The 26,331-nt window shown below is 32.9% G+C and overlaps 1 protein-coding gene across 5 annotated transcripts in view; it reads left to right on the plus strand.

Annotated features, from left to right (window-relative positions):
* rho-6 (serine protease rhomboid 6) overlaps window positions 1–26,331 on the plus strand; it is an 87,651-nt gene that overhangs the window by 36,208 nt on the left and 25,112 nt on the right. The gene's annotated exons all lie outside the window — the stretch shown is intronic.

Genomic DNA, 26,331 nt, shown 5'->3' on the forward strand with positions numbered 1-26,331 from the left:
TTATTGATTTACGACATTTTGATATTAAGGAATATATGAAATAGATTTCCAATATTTAGTGATATAATATTTTGTATTATAAATTTATTTTATAGGAGGATTTTATTGTAATTTTATTATATAATGTACTATCGGGATTCTAGAACGTATGATGTTCTACTAAAACCCTTTTATTTTGTCACACCAAAAATATTCTATGCAGATTTACTTTAATATTATGAATGAATATGAAAAAATGCAAAATAAAACGTTTTAAGACCACAAAAGGGTAGAAATAAGCTATAGTATCGTGTTCGCCACTTATAGTAACAAACAGATTTCGGTCTAATCGTCGGCATCGTTTCTCCACAGATGGTAACAAATAAAAACTGATTGATTTTTTCTATCTTAATATATTCGTTATTTTCTCCCCTTGTTTTATGTCCCCCTGTCTATGTCGCATGTTAGGGTTCGATCAGTTGTTTATTTTGTACTCAGTCAGAGGCCTTCTTCAGATAAATAAAGCAAATTTACCTTATAGTGTGCCTATTATAATCCATACTGTCATATGATACCTCGTATGTCACTATACGTTCATTAATAATTAAGATAAGGTGTAGTATCCTTTTGGTAATCGCGTTGTTTATTTTATCTATCTTAATTATAATCCCTATACCGCCCCTTTTATTTAACATTATCACACGCATCTGATAATAACAACGGATATGTGATGTAATGCCGACGCTGGGGTTTTCGTTACGGACAGACAGGCAGACAGACAGAAAGAATAAGCAAATTATATATATATATATATATATATATATATATATATATATATATATATATATATCGTCTGACGCTATATGTTCATTAATAAAGAACATAAGGTGTAGTGCTCTTTTGCTAGTCGCCTTGTTCATTTTCTATTCATTTTCTATCTTAATAGAATCATTATCCCCTCCCCTTTCATTTAACGCATTCAATAACAATAGAGATATGATGTAATGCCGGCACTGGGGTTTTCGTTGGGGACAGACAGACAGACAGCTATAATAAGCAAATTATATGTAGGTATTCATACTGTAATGTGATATCTCGTATGGAGCTATACGTTCAGTAATAACTAAGATAAGGTATAGGCTCTTTTGGTAGTCGCCTGGTTCGTTGTTTCTATCTTAATATAATCGTTATCTCTCATTTCATTTAACGCATCACACGCTGCAATAACAAAGAAGATATGATGTAATGCCGGCGCTGGGTTTTAATTACGGACGGACAGACAGACAGAATAAGGAAATTATATATATATATATATATATATATATATATATATATATATATATATATATTGATTATGTATACATTCAACATACTTCTTAAGAACAGTAATTCTTTAATAATAAAAGAGATTTACTTACACTCTATAGTAGACTTATGTCGATTTCGGAAGTGAAAATTGAAACGTCAATAAACTTATTTTAACCTTCAATTGTGGCTTATTACTAGTAAGAGGGTAAGAGGGAGACATCAGTGAATATTTTTAGTTCTGATACTTCAATGCCCTAGCAAGGGTAAATGTTACCCTTAAAATTTTAAATAGGAAGGGGGGCCAAGTGATACACTATTTTTAAATGCTTTTAATTTTTTCTCTAGTAGTGGTAGCTTATTATATTTTTGGCTTAGCAATTACCAAAAATCGCGTTCGAAAATTACAAAAATAGTAACTTGCTTGCACATGAAATAATCATTGTTAAGCTTTTACTCGTATGTAAATAAACTTTATTTTTGTTTACTATCTTTAATGATAATTAACCACAACTACGGGTGCAAATAGACTTATTTTGATAAATATAAATAAAACTAAATAAAGCCGTCAGAATAAACGTGGAATTGTGGTTAATTTACATTAGAGATAGTAAATAATTTTAAAATGCCACAAGAAAATAACTTTATAATACAGACATATTTTAGTTACCTAAAATATAGAGGTGAGCGGTTTACCCCCATAAGCAGAGCATAAACCGAGCAATTTTTTGCATTTCTAATAAATATCAATTTCCATAAAATATAATTGTATAATGTAATGTTTATAAAATAAAGAGCTTATTGAAAATGGCAAATAGTCGAAACGTTTAAGCATTTTTATTTTCAACAGACCGATAAACCCATGAAATAAAAAAGTTTTTATTTAAAAATTCACGGCCAGGAAACAACAAACTATATATATATATATATATATATATATATATATATATATATATATATATATATATATATATATATACAACAAAGAAAAAATATATAAAATATGTGTATAAAATGGAAGGCAACCGTATATAAGTATTTCTGAGTATTGGTCGTCTTCAGTACGGTGCAGCCAAGTTAGAACAGAAGTATGTTAACTTGGGAAAGGATCACTACAGGAGCGCTGGAAACTTCAGTGTCTTCTAACATTATTGCCACAAATTGGTTGCGTTGGTCCTGTAGTTATCCTTTCCCAAGTTAACATGCTCTTTTTGTAACTTGGATGCACCGTACTGAAGACGACCAATAGTCAGAAATACGTATATACGGTTGCCTTCCATCTTATACACATATTTTATTATAATTTTTTTTTAAAGAACAACAAGGTTTTAGGTTGGGAATATCATGCACTGACGCTATATTTATAATGAGGTAAGTGCAAGAGAAATCATTAGAATACAACAAAACGGCATATCTATGTTTCGTGGACCGTAAGAAGGCATTTGACGGGGTCAAAAAAAGACGTTATCCACTTATTGTACGCAAGAGAGATACCTCTAGGAATAATCAAAACGATCGAAAATATCTAACAAAACAACACAATAAAAGTAAAAGTAGAAGAAGAACTAACCGACCCTATCACGATACCAAATGGGAGAAAAACAACTTAAAATAATCTGCTATGCAGACGACGCAATACTACTCTCTCAAATTGAAGATGATTTACAACGTATGCTGCACCAATTTAATATCACCTCCAGAAAATTTAACATGTTAATTTCCCCAATAAAGACAAAATGCATGATAACAACAGCAAATTTACTAAGATGTAAATTGGAGCTGGAAGGTCAGATAATAGAACAAGTGATGGTGTTTAAATATCTAGGCATCATATTCTCTAGCTACGGAAAGCACGAAACTGAAGTGGAAGATCAAGTGAATAGAGCAAACAGAGCCGCAGGCTGCCTAAATGAAACAATATGGAGAAATAAAAATATCGGGAAAGAAACGAAAGGCAGAATTTACAAAACAGTCCAATAATGATATACGCGACAGAAACAAGACCTGACACAGAGAGGACAAAAAGGATGTTAGAAACAGCAGAGGTGAAAAATAGCACTTAGAAAATTGATGGTAAGACACTATGGGACAGAGCTAGAAGTACAGATACACGACGTAGATGCAAGGTGGAGAACATCAAGAACTCGGTAAGAAATAGAAGAGTAGAATGGAACGATCATATAAGCCGAATGACAACAAATAGAGTAGTAAAGAAGGGAACAGGCGGTTCCCCAATAGGAAGACGATCAGTAGGAACTTACTGGATGCACATTAAAAAACAGACAGAGTCATATCTATATAAAAAGAAGAAGAAGAAGAATTTCAATTTACTAGATTATTTTGTGTCACTTAATTTTACTTTGTCTGCTTTATTCAATTTAAGTCATATTTAATAATCACAGACATATAATATTGGCATAATTGCTGTATTTCTTTACTAGACAGCACCCTAATGCGAGTTCTTGTAATTTCAGCATTTAGTTTAATTTTAACATGTACCTTAAGACCTGAAGATGCATAGCAAATTGTAGTATGCGAAACCGGTCGTTGCACTTACTAACTATTCTAAATTTGACCCCAAAAGACCTCGGCACTTTTCTTATGTAATAGTGGTTATTGTTAAATTGACTGATTGTGTAAACTTTGCAGATTGGTAGCTTTGGTCATGTTTTTAAAAGTTATCATTTCATATCAGTCAATTTAACTGAACCATTTTTACATAAGTAAATAAGAAAAACACCGGAAATATCTGCACGAATACGACGACCAATGAGTCTAAGAGTTAAATCTTGTGTCACGTTATTTTGAACAATTGTTTCTAGGAAAATAAAACAAAAGATTCATTACTAATTAGTTATCAAAGACATTTGTAAGTGAAGGTTCTGCTAAAAAATATCTGGTCTAAAGACGTAACAGTCAGAATTTTTAAAACTACGATTATAGAAAATGGCGATAAAGAAAATGTTAATAGAGTTTTCACTATATATCTACTGGCTATCTTCACTTTTCTACAATATATTGTTTTTAGTCATTTTAGTGATATCTCCAATAAAATTATAAAATTAAAATTTTTATCACAAAGGTTTGAATGAAGATATGAGTTAAGAATAAATAAAATCAACTGAAGCGTTTCCTAGAAATAAACAATACATATCAATATTTTACACTGAAGATTTTACATACAACAGGAATCAAATGCGAATTATTCTTTCGAAAAATATTGCGCAAAGCATTAGCAATGCAAATTAATACTCAAAGAGAATATTAATATACGATAAAAATAAATTTTTGTATGTACCGCATAAAGTAAGCAAAATAGTTGAGGTACTATCCACAATGTAAAACCATGCGAATTTGTGAATTATAAATTCAAACGACTAATGTAACTGTTTTCGTTTCTTAGCAATGAGATGTTAAAGGTTAATAGCCCAAATATGACTAATCTCAAGGCGTAAAAAATAGCATTTTTTAGTTAGTGGACACTCTTTAGGAACCAGCATAACACCATAGTAAAATCTAAAGCTAAAACTTAGAGGATCATATTTTAAAAGACAAATATCGCCACTAAAGAAACAAGTGCAAAAAGTACAAAGACTACTAGTAGGAATAATGGGTGCAATGAGATGATATCCTACTGCTGCATTAGAGATGAGATGTACACGTCTTTCATCTTTTTCAGATATCATCTCTGCAAAAGTAGCAAAGTGGACAAAGTAACATGTAGATTCTTCAAAATTGCATAGGAAGCGGTCGAACATAGTCTGCAACTGCAGGGTAATTGTTCGCCAACGCCATAAATAGGTAGAACACGTCTTTTTACACTCTTACCAGGCAACATATGTCTCTCCGAAACAGGCTTTCCTAAAGGCCTGGATATGTTGTATTAAACAAAGATGTAAGATATACAAAATCTTTTAGGTAGCAGTGTAGAAAAATCTATGAAGGTTAAATGATGTTTATAGGCCGTTTGAAAAATACAATCTGCAATATTCAAATCATATTATTGCCTTTCGTATGTTGCCTTTTACGAACCGACGCCTGCGCTTCTTCTTTGTTTCTTCTTTCTCACATCGATCTTTAATTTTGGTAATTACATACTTAACGTTACCTCGAGTAGTGAGGAGTATTTTCTTGTAACCTGACAAGACCTTTTATCACTTCTGTATCAATGCTGTATGCCTTTAGTTGATCTTCCGCCTATCATCATCATCATGGGTGCTACAGCCCTATAAAAGAGCCTCGACCTTCCCAAGTCTATTACACCAGTCAGTTCTATCTATTGCCTGAGTTTTGGCCTACCTCTACTTCTACTTCCCACAGGTTGCGACATAAGAATTCTTCGAGGAGGGTTGTTCTGCTGTGATCTTGCCAGATGTCCTGCCCATCTTAGTCTTCCTATTTTTTATAAGAGATACTACGTCTTTACCACCAAATATATGTCTATATCTGTGATATATCTCGTAGTTGTACCTCCTTCTCCAAACACCATTTTCACAGATGCCACCGAATATTCTTCTCAGGATCCTTCGTTCAAATATAACCAGGAGGTTTTCATCTGCCTTGGAAATGGCCCATGTCTCCGATCCATATGCAAATACTAGTTGTATAAGGGTTTTGTATACGGTTATTTTTGTTTTTTGGCTTATCTAACAAATGCTATTTTGTCCAAAATAGCATTTGTTTGCTAGGATTATTCTTCGCTTGGTTTCTTCCGTCATGACGTTCTCCTTGGTGATCAGGGAGCAAGTATGTGGATTTATCCACCGTTATAGGCTATATATAAGCGATTCCGCCTATATATTTGTTATATTTAACTAAGGACCCAGGCTTCTTATTGTGCCTGTGTGGAACAGAAGACCCAAAAACTTTTCATTTCGAGTTATTGGTTTTCATCTTATTATTCGAGCCGTTTCTGTTACCGTGGATAAAAATACTTCTTCTGCGCATGCATAAGTTTTCTAAGGTATTAAATTTATGAGCTCATCGCTAAAAATCAAATTGAAGTAATCAATAGGTCGATTGTATGTAGGTTGGGACAAATCATCTGCCAAATTTAGCTGAGTAATCTCGTCATTATGTAAACTAAAAATTACAAGATGTTCAAATAGAAAGTACAAGTCGGGGTGGGCGGGTACAATTCTAACATTGTAACAGTCGTAACAATTTTTTATTTAAAAATGGGTTCCATATAAGTGGAATATAAAAATTGGGGAATATAGGTTGAACATTTAACTTCAATGTCCAATTTTATTTTGAAAGTTTTATTAATTAGGTAACTATAATAACTGTTTTAGAAAATGCATCATTTTAAATTAACAACAAATGTTCATCTATACCCATTCGAGAGAAAATTGTGAGACGTAAAGGGGACAAATGTAACAATGTCAAGATCATCGAATTTTATTCAACTTATTCCCAAAATAAGTATTTATAAACGGATTTCTTGTAATTATTTGAATTTGAATTAGAAAAACTGGCAAACCTCTCTGATTTTGAGGTTCGGTCAGACATTAGTTTCTGGCAGCGTGACTGAAAACGAAGACCAATTGATGAAAACTGAAGTCAGGAAAAATCTACGTAGCCCACCCATTACGCCGACGAGCTGTACCAAACATTTCTCGTGAGCAGCTAGGACACGAAGGCAAACTAGAAAATATATTGCAGTCGTTCCAAAAATTCTTTACTCCGGAAATACTACAAAATCTTGTGCAGCATACCAATGAAGAAGCTGAACGTAAAAACGTGCCAAAAAGAGATGATACCGAAACTTTAGCTTTACTTGGTATTTTCATTTCGATGGGAGCTAATGATGACGATTAGTCGAAACAGATTCCGAGAAGTGACTAATATTTTAATATTTTACGATAAAACCATCAGAGCTAAGAGAAAGCAGGCAGGCAAGTTTGCACCCTTACGTAAAATGTTTGATTTGGTAAACGATACAGTTTTGAAATATTTTACACCAGGTATGAACGTCGTAATAGACGAAATGTTATCTTTATTTCGGGGCAGATGTCCGTTTAAAGTTTTTATGAAGGAAAAGCCTGGTAAATATGATGTACTTATACGGATACTTACAGATTGTTCAACTCGTTACGTTTTGCGTATGAAGGTTTGTGCAGACAAATATGAAGGCACCAAACCAGCATCTAGGGGCCCACAGGGAACGGTAAAAAGATCGCTGTCTCCGATTCGAAACTCTAGACGTAACGTAATGACGGACAGATATTACACTTCTGGAAGTTTAATATCGGTCCTCCAACAAAATCGCAGGCATATACCGGCAGTGCTTAAGAAAACGGAAGGAAGACAATGATATTCAAATATGTTTGCATTTTTAGATCTAAAGTCCGGAAACTCACCAGTTACTCTCCTTTTTTATGAAACACGTCAGAAGCCTACAAAGATACTTCTCTTTCTATTAACCGAGCATTCTGATGATGTTGTAAGCGACGAATACAAAAATAAATCAGCTATCAATCTTTTTTATAATGAGACTAAGGGAGATTTTTATACTTTAGACCAGATGGCGAGAAAATATACGTTGAAGCGATCGACACGAAGATGGCTACTCTCAGTTTGTTTCACTTTGTTGTATATTGCAGCCATCAATGAGTACTCTATATTTATGCTCAATTTTAAAATTGGAACGAAAATAAGAGCAATCGTCGTCGTTTGTTTCTGCAAGAATTAGGACTTGCCTTAACGCTACCGCTTATTGAAAGAAGAGCTGCAAATTAGATTGATTTCATCATTTCGTAGTGCATGCCATGAAAAATATACTCGAACGCAAACTTTTCCAAGTTGTACCTTCAACACCATTCCAACATGGAAAGGGACGATGCCATTCATGTTACGTAAATTCTAGAAAAAAAAAACCATAAGTTCATCTTTTTAACTGTTCCATTAACATCTGGAAATATCTTTTTATTTGTAAAAGTGTTATTTTTAAATCACTAGTAATAAATAGGTACGTGTTTGATTAATATATATGTGGACATTTATTGACCCCCCTTGGTTGGGAATTTCGGTTGGCTAAGAGCTCTTGGGTAACTATGTTGTTGATTGTTAGAGTTGGTGTCAGTAAAAATGGAAGAATTATTTTGTAGTTCCATTATTTTCCAATAACTATATGTACCCCCATCTGGTCGGACCTGCCTTGAAGCAGATAAAACTGATAAGAGGGACAAAATATTGAAACCTTAGAGTAGGGAATTTTACTTGACGAGTAAATTTAGACGAGTAAAATTCCTTACTCTAAGATTGAAACGATAAGAAACCTGTCTTACTCAGGCAATTTGTTTCAATATAAATATTATTCGACGATATTGAAGAAAAAAGCGACTATACAAAAAATAAGGAAACACTGAACAATATTTAGTTTGTAGTTGATGTTAAATTTACTTATAGCCCAGTCTGGTTAAAAAAAAGGTCGAAAAATTTTTCACAGAGATCTGAACCTTTTAAGATATAGGTGGGGGTTACTAGATGACGAATAGATGAAAAAGTACTCGTATTTTTACCTTGCGTCTTTTTTAAACAATAATTTATGGTCACAATTTGATTTTTTGTCTATAAGTTTTTTTCCTTATATTTTACATAAACAATATTTATATTATTTTTTTATATCAAGAATATCTTTATTTTTCCGTTTTTTAAATTAGAATTGATAAATAATTTACTGAGATATTTGCAAAAAAGCAGTTTTTTTGCACTAATTTATAAATTTTATTAACTTTTTTATTAACAAAATAAAATGTTATTAATACATTTGAACATCGAGTAATTACCGTTTTTTTTTAATTTGTGCGAAATTTGCCCCCGATCGGCCAAATACTTTAAAAGTTATTTTTTTTTTATTTCAACTTTAACGTGCTCGGCTACTATGGCCACTTACACAGGTACTATAACATGAATTTTCATTACACAAACATTAAGTGTCACATTAAGAATATGTTACAATAATACGGAATGATAATAATATGTTATACAATGTCTAAATTAAAATCTAATTATATTTTTTGATATAAGTGTTCATCTCTAAGGAATTCTAGCACAGCTTTTATTTGGTCAGGGTTGTTTAGGATATCTCGTACTTCACTTTTGAGTTTGTATTGTAATCTTCTGGCCGAATGTTGATCGCATTCAGTGAGAATATGTTTGATTGTCAAATATGATTGGCAGATTTGACAGGAGGGACGGATGCTAGAGGACATTAGGTAGCCGTGTGTGAGTTTTGAATGTCCTATCCGAAGTCGTCTTATCACAATGAGATCTCGTCTTGAGAGGGCTGAATAGTCAAATGTAGGCTGACTGGTTATTGACGGTTGTATTTCGTGTAAGATCGAACGGTTAGAGTTCCAATGCTGCTGCCAAAGGAGTCTGGTTCTTCTTTTAATATATGATTTTAGGTCCTTACAAATTTGAATTTTATCGGTGATTTCAGGTGATGCTGTAGCAAGTTTAGCATAGTGATCTGCAGTTTCATTGCCTTCTATACCAATATGAGATGGCAGCCAGATTATGGTAACTGTTATGTTTTGGGACAAGATAATTTGGTAAGAGTCTAGGATGTTTTGGACGATTGGATGATCAGTAAATATATTTTTGATAGAATAGATTGATGCTAAAGAGTCTGTGCATATGGCAACCTGCTTATTAGGTGGAGATATATGGTTAAAAGCTTGCAATATACTAAATAATTCGCCAGTATGAACGCTGCTAATGGCTGGTATAAGTGATGACTTAATTAGTGAATGAGAGGTTGTAACAGAGCAGCCTACTCCTGTGTCATTTTTTGAGGCATCCGTGTATAATATTAGGTCGTATTTATTTGTATCTATAATGTCTTTAAATGCATTTATAATGATCTCTTTCGGATGTTTATTTTTATCGAAGTTGGTGAGCGAGGTGTTAAATTTGGGCGTGGACATGATCCAAGGAGGAGATGGAGGGAGATAAAGAGGAAGGGTATGTGTAAGAGAGATATCATTAAGTGTCTGTGCTAAAATTAGTGGAATAGGTTTTATTGGTGGTAAGAAATTGGTATTGTGTAAATTATACGTGGACATTACAAATAAGTGATGCACTGTATTAGAGGGGTTAGCTGATACCGATGCTGCATAAGAGAGTAGCAGTTGTTTTCGTCTTATACAAAGAGGAGGTTCGTTAGCTTCGCAATAAAGATTATCTACAGGACTAGATCGAAAAGCGCCAATACAAAGACGAAGGGCTGTGTTGTGAATTGAGTTTAGAAGGTTAATATATGTTTTGGAGGCGGATATATATATATATATATATATATATATATATATATATATATATATATATATATATATATATATATATATATATATGTGACAACCATAATCTAGCTTGGAGCGTATTAGTGATCTGTATATTTTAAGAAGTGAGTTTTCGTCAGATCCCCAATAATGATGTGATAGAGTTTTTATTATGTTTAGTCTTATGCTCGTTTCTCCTTTTATTGCAAATATATGTTGCTTCCAAGTTAGTCGTGAGTCAAACGTTAATCCGAGAATTTTGCATTGTTTAACAACAGGAAGAGGGACATTGTTGATCAAAATAAGTGGAGATGGAGAAAGGGGACGTCTACTAAAGTTTATAATTTTAGATTTTACATAGGATAAAGATAACCCCATGTCACTAGTTTTTTTTTAAAGTGTGTCAACAGCAGTTTGAATAAGCTTCGAGGTGGTAGAAGAGTTTTGTCCATGACAGTAAAGTACTAGATCATCAGCATACATGATATGTTTAATAGGGGAAATGAGGTGAGAGCATAAATCACTTATTGCTAGATTAAAAAGTGTAGGACTTAGTACCGATCCCTGAGGTACGCCATCAGTTTGAGTATGAGTAGAAGATAAAATACCGTTGACAGAGACTCTGAACGATCTAGAAGATAGAAAATTTCGTATGAAGTTAAATATATTACCATTAATATTAAGAAGGATAAGTTTGTTTAATATACATTGCCTACTTATAGTGTCAAAAGCACCTTCGATATCAAATATGGCAGCTACGACTTCTTGTCTTTTGTTTAAGGCCTCTGATATATGAGTTTGGAGGATTACAAGGTTGTCTTGGGTTGAACGGTTCTGACGAAATCCTGACTGTTCACTAGCAAATATCTTATGTTTTTCAATGAACCATAGGAGTCTTTTATTAATCATTTTTTCGAATATTTTGCACATCGTACAAGTTAGTGATATAGGTCTATAAGAGTTGGCCAAGGAACGTTCTAGGTTAGGCTTTTTAATAGGTATTACGATAGAGGTTTGCCATTGATTGGGAAATTGGTTAGACGACCAGATTAAATTATACATCTCCAGTATTTTGAGTAGGCTACAGTTTGAGAGCTTTTTGATTAATATGTAAGGAATGTCGTCAGGACCAGCGGCATTGTTTTTACAAGTTTGAATGACTGATACTAGTTCTTCAAAAAGAAAGGGAGAATTAAGATGTGTGATGTCCATTATTGTTTCGGGTGAGGAACAGGGTGGGGCGTTAGGTAATGGTTTTCGTAAGGAGGTATCTATTTTACTTTTGAATTTAGTGTCGAAGTGCGTTGCTAGGGTTTCACCGATTTCTTGCTTGTCAGTGATTGTAATGTTATTTACAGCAATACTAGAGATTTTGAGGTTGGTGTTGTTTCCTTGGATTTGCCTAATCTTTTTCCAGAGATCCGCCGGATTGGTGCTTGAATTAATAGAGGATACATATTCTCTCCAAGATGATTTTTTACTTTGTTTTATAATAAATCGGGCTTTGGCTCTGGTTTTCTTTAGTTCAATAAGATTCTCCAGATTTTTGTTTTTACGGTAATTTTTAAGAGCTAATTTTTGTTGTTCTGTTGCAGTTTGGCAAGATGTATTCCACCAAGGTACTGCCTTTCTTTTATGGGAAATACTATTTTTGCCTATGTGCAAATTTGCAGCTTTAAGTATGGAATCTGTGATTAATAATATATTATTGTTAATATTGTCGGATAGGGATAGAGAAGGTAAGGTGTTATCTGTTTGTGAAGTATAGTCTATCCAGTCGGCATTTTTTAGCCGCCAGAAGTTTCTGGTTATAGTTTGTTCATGGTTGGAGATATCAGATGATACAAATATTGGAAAGTGATTGCTCTCATATAGATCATCGGAAGTTTTCCAAGTTAGTGAAGTATATGTTTTTGGGTCGCTGAAACTAAGATCTATCGCCGAAAATGTGCCAGAGGAAAAGTTCAGATGCGTATTAGAGCCTGTATTTAGTAGACAGGAGCCTGTGCAATTGATAACGTTTTCTATAGTTTTACCTTTGCCATTAGTGTGGTTTGACCCCCACATAAAGCTATGAGCATTGAAGTCACCTACTAGAATATATGGAACGGGGAGCTGATATATAAGATTTAGAATTTCAATTTCTTTAAGGGGGTAGTTAGGAGGAATGTAAACACTGCATATCGTAAGTTTATTAGGACACCAAGTAGTTACGGCGATAGCCTCGAGTTCGGTGTTGATGAGAAGATGGGATGAATATATTTCACTTGAAATAAAAATAGATGTCCCACCACTGGCTCTGTCAGAATTAGTTCTGATATAATGATATCCTTCGAACTTTTTTAGTGTGGGAAGCTTAGATATTTTTGAGTTCGTTTCTTGTAGACATATCATATCAGGTTGTTTTTCTGTCACTAGTTGTTGGATTCTTTCAATACGGGGAAAGAACCCATCGCAGTTCCATTTTATTAAATTGAAGGTGAATCTTGAGTTGAAGGGGTAAGGGGCAGCTGAGATGGTTGTTCTGGCTGTTGGGAGAGAAGGGTTTTGGTTTCATCATCGGTTAGGAGTTCAGATGAGACGCTGATATTATCAGAGTCATCTGGGTTTAGCTGTCTTTTGATTTTCTTTTGAAGTCTCGTAAGTCGATTTTTAAGGGATCTTTCCTTGGTTTCTAAATGGAGAACTGTTATGTCTTGTAATAGTCCTTCAATATTTGACGTAAAAACAAAAGCTTCATTAAGTGGACTAGGATTACCATGTGTATTTTCTAGGAAAGCAATAAACTGAGTCTCGGTCAAAGTTAGACCAGATGGATTATTTTTATAAATGGCCGCTACGGATTGTAGTGAACTAGCTGTTAGATTATGTTTCTCTGATTTTGTAGTTTTTGTTTTTTTCTTGTGAGGTTTGGAGATAGTGTTTGTTTTTGTGGATAACGGAGGAAGCATTTGGTTAGACGCTAGTTCGGGTGTACTTGCTGAAGATGATAGAGAAGGAATATCAGAATTGCTGTCTGTTGATATAGCTCTTTTTTGTCCTTGTGTGGGTGGAATTGATGGGTGTGTAGTTTCAGTATCTATTTCAGTGTGGGTTTCTGTGCAATTTAAAGTAGTTAGGTCAGATTGAACAGGAGTGTTTACGTCAGAAATTATATCAGTAATTTCAGATGTACAGGGCTCTAGATAGGGTAGTTCAGTTTGAGAAAAAGTAGTTGGATTATTGGTAAATGAGTCAGCGGTATGTCCGACCTCTTTACATAAAAAACAATGCAATTTATCCGTAGAAATAAATATTCTATAAGGTGTGTTTTCGTATGTAATAACGAAGTTTCTATCTACTGAAAAGTTCTCTTTATCGGGGATAATATACGTTACTCTTCGGAAGCTCATTATGTGTGCATAACCTTCTCCGAGTGCACCACATTTCACAAATGACACAGGAGAGACCAGCTGTAATCCAATATCTTTAAGGGTTTTCTCAATTATGGAATGTGGAATTGAAGGAGATACGTTAGATATAAGAAGGCGTTTAGCTGGGGTGATAAGTCTTCTGATGGGAACTACTGTAGAGTTGATAGAGATATTTTGATGTGTTTTTAGAAGGTTAACGACAACTGTAGGCGAGGAAAGATAAATACAGATGCGGTTATTCGGAATACGTGATGCAAAGGTAATGTTTTTTGGGATAACAATGTCCCCTATAGCTTTAACATAGTCAAATAAAACAGTATTTGGAATAGCGTGCATTAAAATGGCTTGCTCCTTACGTGGGAAAGTAGGAGGTGGAGGTTTGGATAAAGTAGCAGCGACATATGATTTTGTGGGGAGGACTTGTGGAGTTGTGAGGTTTTGATTTGAGTTCATTTTAGTGAGTGTTCCTGGATACCAAAAACACTTCACTTAATTTTTAGTATTGCAACAGTCGTCTTATTAGGACACTGTGGATAAAATAATAGGAATATAACAGTTACCTGTATCTGCAGTTTTCCTTCAGTTGAATATAATAATATTATAGTCCAATAATAATTGCTGTTTCCATAACACACAAAATAATTCGAATTATCACATCACAAGGTAATGTTTACTCGTTGGTTACCTCAATGGGAATCTTGAATACTAATTAATTGTAATATAACTATTAAATACTGTTTAATATACACAAAATTATTAAAAACTAATGGGAGAACTCTTAATTATCAAGTTTAACTTTGACAGTTATTTGACATTTTTGAAAAGTTATTTCATTTATTTATCCCTTAGGCTAAATATTTAAACTATTGAACTTGCTCTATTAATGATGCTAGACACATTTAGCAAATTTCATAGGATTATTTAAGACTTAAACTATCTCAGAAGTTAAATGCATATTGCGTTTTCATCGAAATTATTTACAAATTAAACGTTTGAAAAAGGTATGTTTTTTACTTATGAACAGTTATAATAACTTCTATATTTTTCAAGGTACAGACTTGTACGTACAACCATTGGAGAGCTGGTAAAAAACTCACATTAAAAAAAACCTTCTATGATCAATAGGAACGAAGTTAAGGACTATTTTTAAAAAAAATCATATCTCCATTGTTTACAAACATTAAAAAGTAAAATTTGCACAAATTTTGAATAAAAATCGAAACTTTATTCGAAACGAAGGTACTTTCGAAATATCTACATAGGAAAGTGGAGGGTCGGAAACATCGAGTTAGAATCTATGGAGAGGGCATCACGTGACAAACGACCTCACTTCGGCCATATCGTTAAGATTGTTTTGACACTTTTGACAGATCGTATATTTTTGTTTACGTTTGTTGTTTTTCGAATATTTTTAGTTTTATAATACTTTTATAGAAACTGTAATAATATATTGTGATAGTGCATAATAATGGTTTCTTGTTCTCAACGTAGTTGCAGTAGCAGAAGCAATGTTAATAAAAAATCTTCAGGAATAACGTTCTACAGGTTAGTATTAAAATATGTAAACAAAGTAATGGCCCGTACTTCAGAGAATAAATTAATAGTATTTGACTGTATTAATTTATCTTTATGTATAATATATCGTGTTTTTAGTGTTTACCGCGGGATAAATAAATCATAGTTTATTAAAAATGTATTGCACTTTTTTAGATTATGATTAAATCTTCTGAATAACTAGTCATATTTTTATAGTAGTTTTAATATTATTGAGTCCGGCCATGATCCCACCGCCATATTGGTATCATCGTTAGCCACGCCTACCTACGCCGTTTTTAATACACACGTTACTCTGCTCATAGCTTCTCCATAGATTCTAACTCGATGGTGGGAAACCTCAGAAAAATTGAGTCTATTTGAAATTCACCGTAAAAACTTACTTTTTTTTTTAATTTGGCTGGAATAGTCTGTCGCGGTATTAATAATAATGACATAATTTTTACCACCTTTCCGGAAATCTCGGAAAATCCCCTAAAATTTAATTACCTGAAAATTACCTGAAATTTAATTTATAAAATATATAAGTATTATTACATCATTGATATAAAATGAAAAAAAATATATGTTGATTTTTCGGGATAATATTGCGACAGGCTATTCCAGCAAAATTTAAAAAAAAAGTAAGTTTTTACGGTGAATTTCAAATGGACTCAATTTTTCCGAGGTTTTCCATATTTCCCGGTCAGTGAAAACTATGTAGTTATTCATATTTCGACGAGCTACCCCAGATTAAAAAGAAGCTTGTAGCTGCAATGAAAGCCGAAATAATGTAAATTTTTAATTTTTAATTTTTGTTTGAAGTTCCGATCTCGAAAAAAAAACGGAGCTGAAACAGGTATCCCCTCCACTTTCCTATGTTGATCTTTCGAAAGTAACTTCGGTTCGAGGGGCTTTAAGTTTCGAAAAATTGGATGAATTTTATAGCTATATGTTTCAATATAAAGTTTAGATTTTCATTCAAAATTTGTGCAAATTTTACTTCTAATAAATACAATGGAGACTAATTACTATAAACAATGGAGATATGATTTTTTTTTAAATAGTCCCTAACTTCGTTCCTATTGGCCATAGAAGGTTTTTTTTAATGTGAGTTTTTTACCAGCTATCCAATGGTTGTACGTACAAGTCTGTAGCTTGAAAAATATAGAAGTTATTACAACTGTTTGTAAGTAAAAAACATACCTTTTTCAAACATTTATTTTGTAAATAATTTCGATGAAAACGCAATATGCATTTAACTTCTGAGATAGTTTAAGTCTTAAATAATCCTATGAAATTTGCTAAATGTGTCTAGCATCATTAATAGAGCAAGTTCAATAGTTTAAATATTTAGCCTCAGGGATAAATAAATTAAATAACTTTTAAACTATTTGACCGATCGGGAGGAAATTTCGCACAAATTTAAAAGACGGGAATTCCTCGATGTTCAAATGTATTAATAATATTTTATTTTTTTAATAAAAAAATTAATAAAATTTATAAATTAGTGCAAAAAAACTATATAAAACTGTATAAAATAAAATTCTTGTATAAAAAAAAAATATAAATATTGTTTATGTAAAATATAAGGGAAAAAACTTAAAGACAAAAAATCAAGTTGTGACCATAAATTACTGTTTAAAAAAAACGCAAGGTAAAAATACGAGTACTTTTTCATCTATTCGTCATCTAGTAACCCCCACCGATGTCTTAAAAGCTTCAGATATCTGGATTTTTGCATAACCAGACTGGGCTATTATGCCTTTAGACAGGTTTTCAATATCAAAATAGTATATTATTGTATTGATTTAAAATTTAAGCAATACAGTATGTTCACTTGGATCTCATATAAATTGGCATATTTATTTACATTTTTCGTTGTTACTAAGAATAACTGCCTAACATTTCGATTGTTTACCAAAGAGACGCGTTATTCATAATGGTGTAAACTGTTAGCGTAACCTTTAGATCAGATAAATAGGTTTTAATATGTTCGTAGATGCAACAAAAATAAGCTAGATAGTTATTTATGTTACAACTATTAGAATAACATCCGTATCGCATTTTGTTTTTCTTTGTAAAAATCTTCTAGTTGTACGTTAAGTAAAATTTAAAATGTTTAAAAATAATTTCTTTGCCGAGTTTTATGAAATAAAATGAAACTGTTGTGCCTCTCACAATTAGGGTGCAATATATAAACAAAGATATACAAACATGTATGCACACACACGCACACACACACGCACACACACACACACACAGACACATACACACATACATACAATGTAGTAAACCCATCATCAAGATATTATGTCAGGTGAGCCTGTTAATGACATTCGGACACGCATAACTTAGAGAGAAAAAGGAAAACCATTTTCCGGACTCCAACAATTGGATATTCACTACCAAATTTTATTACACTCATGTAGATATACGTTTACATATTGCGGAATAATATTATAATAAAAGCATTTGATACCATAAACGTAAGTGTTGCTATAGAGAATTTAAAAAATCTTGGTTTTAGGGGTCAGTTCTCATTATGGCTGTCATCTTATTTACATTCTAGGAAGATCCTCATTAAACTTAGTGACTCACGATCAGATTATGGTGATATTGATATTGGGGTTCCTCAGGGTTCAATATTGGGGCCATTAATATTCCTATGCTATATTAATGATATGCCCAGATATGTCAGTTCAAATAACATATTTATGTATGCAGATGACACAACTATTGCTACATCTGCTTCAAGTGTCGAGGAATTGCCGAAAACAAGCATGCAATTCTACTATAGATCAAATTCAAGTTACCAGTTTTCTATAAAAGTAAATGATAGCCTGGTTCATTCTACAACTTCAACCAAACTTTTAGGTTTGTATCTGGATAGTAACATGAGCTGTGAATCTCAAATTAATCATGTTTGCAAAAGAATAAATAGTAGGTATCACGCAATATTGCAATTAAAAAGTTTCCTTAAAAACGAACAGTTATTGAATGTTTATTATGCAATTCATCAAAATGAGAAAGCTCTTAAGCCACCGCCACCTAAGCGTTAACCTCCGATGGCGCGCCACGAAATGCTACGTACTCTCTACGCTACTTTACGGAGTTGAAGGGTGGACGTTAACAGCAGCAACTATAAAGAAGTTAGCGGCTCTAGAAATGTGGCTGTATCGACGCATACTGAGAATACCTTGGACAGACAGAGTGACCAACACAGAGGTATTAAGACGAATGGGTAAAGAGATGGAATTGTTAACAACTGTTAAAAGGAGGAAAGCGTCATACCTGGGCCATGTGTTCCGTAATGATAAGTACAGTCTGCTACAGCTTATCGTGGAAGGCAAGATTGAAGGTAGAAGAGGTTTGGGTAGAAAGAAGAAATCCTGGCTGAGAAATTTGAGAGAATGGTTTCAAATACCAGAAGCTGCGAACATAATACATGCGGCACAAAACAGAGAAACCTATCGTTTGATGGTCGCCAACCTTCGGTAGAAGACAGTACATAAAGAAGAAGATTATGCAATTGTTTATTCTCACTTGGCCCTCAATATAAATCTTTGGGGTAGTGCTGTGAATGCTGCAAGAGTGTTTGTGTCTCAGAAAAGGATAATTCGATTAATTTTTAATTTACCATATAGGAATTCATGTCGACAATATTTAAAAAAATACAACATTTTAACAGTACCTTCTATATATATTTTTAAATATATACTATATATAAAAGCCAATATAACTTCTTTTCATTTAAACTCTGATTATCACCAGTACTCAACTAGGCGAAATGACTTCATCAGAGTACCAAAACATAATACAGCACGATTTGAAAAATCCCAGTATTATATGGGTATAAGACTTTTCAATCATTTCCCAACAGTATTAAATCTGAAACGAATTTAAATAAATTTCGAGGTAAATTAAAATCTTTTCTATTGCAAAAATGTTTCTACAGTGTAAGTGAATATCTGGGTGATGTAAATAATTAATCCTATTGTACTTTTTATCTTGTAATTTTGAAATTGTGATGTTTTATAAGTATTTTATATTTTTTATTCGACTTATCCTATATCATGTAAATGATCTTTCAGGATGAATAAATTATTATTATTATTATTATTATATTATTACGCAAGTTGCTAGTCTCAATGTACAGAGTGTTTAAATTTTTTTTCCAATCAACGCCAAACTATGAATTTGTTTACTATAAGTTGTCACACTGCAGTGCTATTCAATAAAATTTTTATTGCGCTATTCAATAAGTACTCAAACGCTAATATCAAGATATTAGCGTTAAAATTCCACATTATAATCTTCTTCTTTTTATGTAGACATGGCTTTGTCTGTTTTTCATTATGCCTCCAATAAGTTATCGTTCCATCGTTTTCGTGGTCTTCCTACTGATCGTCTTTCTACTACTTTCTTATCGTCTTTACTACTGTAGTTGTTGTCATTCATTGGCTTATACGGTCGTTCCATTTTACTCTCCTATTTCTTACCCAGTCCTTGATGTTCTCCACCTTGCGTCTACGTCGTATATCTGTAGTTCTAGCTCTGTCCCATTGTGTTTTACCATCAATTTTTCAAGTGTTTTTACCTCTGTTGTTTCTAACATCCTTTGTGTCTTTTGTTTGTCAGGTCGTGTTTCTACCGCGTATGTCAATATTGGTCTAATTTAGTAAATTCTGCCTTTCATTTCTTTCCCGATATTTTTATTTCTCCATATTGTTTCATTCAGACAACCTGCAGCTCTGTCTGCTCTATTCACTTGATCTTCCATTTCTGTTTCGAGCTTTCCGTAGCTAGATAATTTAATGTCTAGGTATTTAAACTCTATCACTTGTTCTAATAATGCATAATTTACGTTCTAATAATGAGTCTAGCTCAATAACCTGCGGTATACGGATGATACCGCATCCATCGGTGTTTTCCAATATCGTAGAAGGGCTGCAAAACTTAATAAACAAAATAACGGAAACAAGTAGAACATATTATGGACTGGATATAAACACAAGCAAAACCAAGCTAATGATCTTCTTCTTCTCATTGCGCCGTCTCCTTTCGAAGGTTGGCGATCCAAATGGCAATTGTAGTTCTGGAAACTGCTGCGCGAAAGATCTCTGCGGATGAGCGGTCGAACCATCTCCTCAGGTCTTTCAGCCACAAGTTCTGGCGTCTTCCTACTGATCTTTTGCCCTGTACTTTTCCTTCCAGTATAACTTGAAGTAATTCATATCTTTCGCCTCTCAGCACATGACCCAAGTATTGCATTTTCCTCTCTTTGATTATTCTTAGTAATTCTTTTTGTTTACACATGCGACGAAGTACCTCAACATTAGTAACTCTTTGTACCCATGGAATCCTCAACATTAGTCTGTATATATACATCTCAAAGGCATCTATTCTTTTTTCTACTTCGGAGTCCATTGTCCAACTTTCACAGCCATACAGTAAGACAGAAAAAACTAATGATCATCAGCAAGAAAAACATAACTGGAGCAAATCTGTATGTGAACCAAATGAAAATTGAACGTGTCTCACAATACAACTACTTGTGAACTATAATTAATGAGTCGTGGGACAATACCCAAGAGATTAAATGTCGCATCGGAAAGGCAAAAAGTGCATTCTTGACTATGGGCTCTGTGTTCAAGAGCCATGATCTCACCCTAGAAACAAAAATAAGGCTCTTTAAATTTTACGTGTACTTAGTGCTTCTGTACGGAGTAAAAACGTGGATATTGAAGGCGGAAACTCTATCAAAACTTCAGGCTTTTGAGCTATGGTTATACAGAAGGATCCTGAAGATACCATGGACAGACAAAGTCACCAATGAAGAAGTACTGCGGAGAATAAACACTACTGCGGATTTGGTCAACATCGTGAAGGGCCGTAATCTGCAGTACTTGGAACATACAATGAGAAATCAAGGCAGATACGAGCTACTTCAATGCTTTTTTCAAGGAAAAATTAAAGGAAAAAGGGCCCCAGGACGAACAAGAATATCCTGGCTAGCTAACCTGAGAGCATAGTATAGAAAGACCTCAACACAGCTATTTCGTATAACAACCAACAAAGTCATCATCAACGGAAGGCACCCTAAGAAGAACTTGTTTTATTATCTGACCTTCTAGTTCTAATTTACGTTTTAGTAAATTTGCTGTTATAACCAGGCATTTTGTCTTTTGGGGAAATTAACATGTTAAATTTTCTGGCGGTTATATTAAATTGGTGCAGCATACGTTATAAATCATCTTGACTTTGAGAGAGTAGTATTGCATCGTCTGCATAGCAGATTATTTTAAGTTATTTTACACTCATTTGGTATCCTTTTTTACTTCTTACTTTTTTTATTATTTCATCCATAATCAGGTTGAACAATAGAGGACTCAGAGAATTTCCCTTTCTTATGTCATTGTCATCTTCAATAGGGTCAACTAGTTCTTCTTCTAATTTTCCTGTTATTTTATTGTTTTGGTAGATATTTTCGATCGTTTTGATTATTCCTACAGGTGTCTCTCTTGCGTAAAATAAGTAGATAAAATGCTTTATTTTGAATCGGTTAAATGCCTTCTCAAGATCCACGAAACATAGATGTGCCGGTTTGTTTTATTTAATGATTTCTGTTGCACTTGCCCCATTCTAGGTGAACACGGGCGGAATAACACCTCTAATTTTGATGCCTTAGCTAGTCAACAAGTTTTTATTGAAAATTAAAACAAACTGCAGGAATTAATTAATCAATTATTCCAAAAAACAATAAATAGAAGCAAGCTTTAAAAAAAATCAAGATAGTTGACAATTTTACTTGATATGCAAAGTAGTTAACTTTTCTCATTCTGTCCCATAAACAGGGTAGTAGGGAATTTAATGTTTTAATAACTTTTAATAAATACAGTTATAAGAAAAGCAAGGATTAAAAATATAATTAGTAGGAAATAACTTTTATTAATATTGTCCCTAACATAATTTTTAATTTACACATAATTCACAGATGAAAACTAATTCATCATCCTGGCTATCTACGTCTGCACAAGAGTTATGTGCGCAACTCTAGTACGATGAGCATGCTACCCATCCTTCATGGGAATTTTATCCCATGAAGCCTTATCAGAATGACTGCTTCGATAAGTTCTTGTAGCAAATGAATAGGGAAAAAGAATGAGATGGTGAAGCCAATATTAGAAATTATGTAAGATGTTACAATTAATAAGAGGAAGGAAAAAAGCCAGGTGTTAGCCTTTTAAAGGGAAATTATATTTAATGAAGATAAAGTGTAGTGAATAAAAATACTCATGGCTAAAATAAATTGTCAAACAACAGGGAATGTAACCAATACAAAAGAAAATATGAAGCTTACTTGAAACACTACAAGAGAATTGGCTTAGCTCAAGAGAATGAGAGTTGTGCTCAGAGAGGAGGTCGGCAAGTTTGCTTGCCTGTAGTAACTTAAGGTTAGATCAATCCTAAGATGATCTTGAGATGGACGCCAGGGTGAATTTTAAAAATTACTCCAATTTGGGGGATCTATAGTTATATACTAACTGAAATAAACGATTATGGGAAACAAATAAAAATCTGAAATGCTTTATACACTATATTATAATCTTAATCTACTTATGTACCAACCCTATATTTATATACACTAAAATAATTACTGAAATATATTCCCCAAAATATCTTTACAAAGAACAGTTACCTAAAACTAGGACCCAAAAATATAAATATATACAAAAAAAATTAATCTACACAGTCCTTTGACAATGAGGTAAAAGGGTATGTTAAAACTGTTTGAATAACTCACATGGAGTAAATAGTAATTAAAATATTACAGAAAAATAAAATAACTATACCAGTTAATAAAAGGCAGTTTAAAAAAGTATGACAATAGTCAGTTAAGCAATTGGAACAATACTACATCAATTTGATATTATGAAGGTACATACAAATGACCATAAAATTGGATAATAGATCCTGACAACTTATTATAAGTGTTATATAAAATATTAATAAATAAATAAATGCAAAGTAAATAGGGAATAATAAAATTAAAGCAAGTAAAAGGATTCAGATAGGTGAGGGTACTATCCAGGGATTGTGCACAAACCTGTTTTGTAACCCACTTAGGCTGAAGGCCTAAGTAACCAAGATATATATATATATATATATATATATATATATATATATATATATATATATTATAAAAAAAATTTAAATTTAAATTATTAATAGTTTTGATAAGAATATAATTGTCCTTAGTAATCCTATTGCTGGAAAGGGAGTTCCCTAATCTGCTGTCTATTGTCCAGGTAGTGGATGGGCTCTAAGATCAGCTGGTGTCTACGTTCCTTGTAACAGCTTTTAAGGTCTGGCAGACCAACCAGAACATTCAAACCAAAATTCTTTCCCAAATCCAAGTTTCTTCCCAAATTAAAAAATCTTCTTCCCCAAATCGAAGTTTCTTCTTAAATTAAAAAATCTTCTTCCCCAAATCAAAAATTAAATGAAAATTCCAGTTCTTGAGGTTGGAGCCGGCAGGCTACAAGAGAACAACAAAACCTTTTTATTCTGTGTTCTTGTACTTAATATAGTTTTTGTTCTAGTAACAAAAACTAGAATACATTTGTCATTAAGTGACCTTGGCTGAAATCTTTAATGTTACTACACTGGAATATATTATATATGTGTATAAAAAAAAATACGAATATTTTTAATAAGGTGAGAAAGTTTAGATGATTTAGGACTTGTAAATTTACTTGTAAATTGTGGTAACTTACCAGAATCTTTTGGAAGTTTTATTTATCATAAAACAACATAACTTCGACTTCACATAAACTAAATAACTTCTTGTAACTAAAAACTCATCCCATTCCCAAAAAAAAAAAAAAATAACACAAATAACTTAACTCTCTTCCTTCCTAAGATTCTGCCCGCCGCAATTAACCTCCACAACCTCTCTTCAGGAAGTTCTGTTCCAAAATGGCCATTATTCTACATGGCCTAGGACAAAAAGTACTACTCCACTTACAACTTGATCCGTAGTTGTTGGCTAATCATCGCCATCGGTCCTCAGAGCCTCGTTGCTTATCTAGCAGGGTGCATCGTATGCAGGTGAGGTTAACAGTTTGATCAGCGTATTATATCCAGCCATCACCTCATACACTCCAACATTTTTTATTAATTAAAAAGAAAGTATAAAAAAACATTTTGCTAAAACGATTTGAGCTCAGACGATTTTGATGTCCTGATCACCCTTTAACTGATGTACAGTTAATATTGGGACACCCTCTATGTGTAATGACATGGGTAATTAGAAGTGAAGTATCGTAAAGTGTTTTTGTCCGAGTTCCTGCATTAATTTTTATAGATAGAGATATATTAAGTATTCTATTAATTGTTGCAATATTTGTGGTGTTTCAACATTTTGTTGCTATTTTATCTTACTATGTAAATAACATTATTATAGGTGTCTCTTAACATGTTTTTAATTGAGTTTTTATGGAAACATGGCATATAAGACAAGGGTTTAATCAATTAACTTATAATTATATAAATAATAAATCTACTACATGATGTCCGTAAATAAAAATAGAACACACTTTACATTTTAATTTGATGGCCAGTTATCACATAAATTTAAAAAAACCGACAGTTAACATAGTTTTAAAAAAGGTAGCAAGATAAGAAAATAGAGAGGTCCATTTTTTCAATTGTATCATTAACTTTGCAAATAATTATTATTGTAAACAATGCTAGTATTAGTAACTTATCATGCTATATTGTAAGTTTATTAGAATTTAGTTATTAGACTGTTTAAAAATAGTAATCTAGTATCTTTAGATTTTTCTTTTCAATTCAGCGTCCCTGATAGTTGCTTATAATTATATGGACGACTCAACATTAATTGCAAACGCACTTAAAACGTATAAACTTGTCAATAATATTTAAGAGCACAAATTAAATTATTCCCCTAAGTGCCTTGTAACTACTGAATGCATTGCGTGCAATAGGTATACATTATGCAACTGATAAGAGTACGTGAGAGGTAAGTTTCCGTCGCCTATAAAAATAATAAGAACATATCGACTAAGAGATGGACAATTCCTACAGAAAATGGAGCACAATGTTAAAAGCATTGAGGACTACAGGCAAATCTTTTGCATCCTCGAAGAATACAATAAAACAACTAAAATAAAATGGATATCCGTCCCATTAGACGAAGACATAAAGCCAAAAATGGTGGTAACGAGTCTACCATTTAATACAAAACCAGAAGATATCTAAACTGGCTTTCTAATGAGAAAAGGAATCATTCACCCTATTCAACAGACTCAGGCAGTAAACACTATGGAAGCAACGACAATAAAAGTCCAGATGAGATAACGAAGAATAAGGATCACTTCAGCATATTTAAAGCCCAGAAATCTTCTAAACGACGACGATCTGCATACGTTCCTAAACATAGAAGAACCATTCATAATAAAAGGAGACTTAACTGTTAGATCCCCTTACTTTAATGGTAGAGCTACAAACAGAAACGAAAGAATATTAAATAACTATCTAGTAAACAGCGAATACACCGTGATAATTGGAAACATCGAACCAACTCATTTTTCATCCAAGAGGAGATGCTCTACTAATCCATCTGAAAATAGTAGTAGCTAATAACATATAACTACAGACAGAAATCCAAACGTTAAACAAAGGATTAGGAGAACTTAACTCCAAACTACTATAAATAGGCACATGGGGAGAACACTATCAAACAACAAAGGAAATAAAGAAAACAAAGTGCAATTTCAAAGGACTAGTAA

This window comes from Diabrotica undecimpunctata, chromosome 5 (assembly GCF_040954645.1).
Source record: "Diabrotica undecimpunctata isolate CICGRU chromosome 5, icDiaUnde3, whole genome shotgun sequence".
Taxonomy (NCBI): domain Eukaryota; kingdom Metazoa; phylum Arthropoda; class Insecta; order Coleoptera; family Chrysomelidae; genus Diabrotica; species Diabrotica undecimpunctata.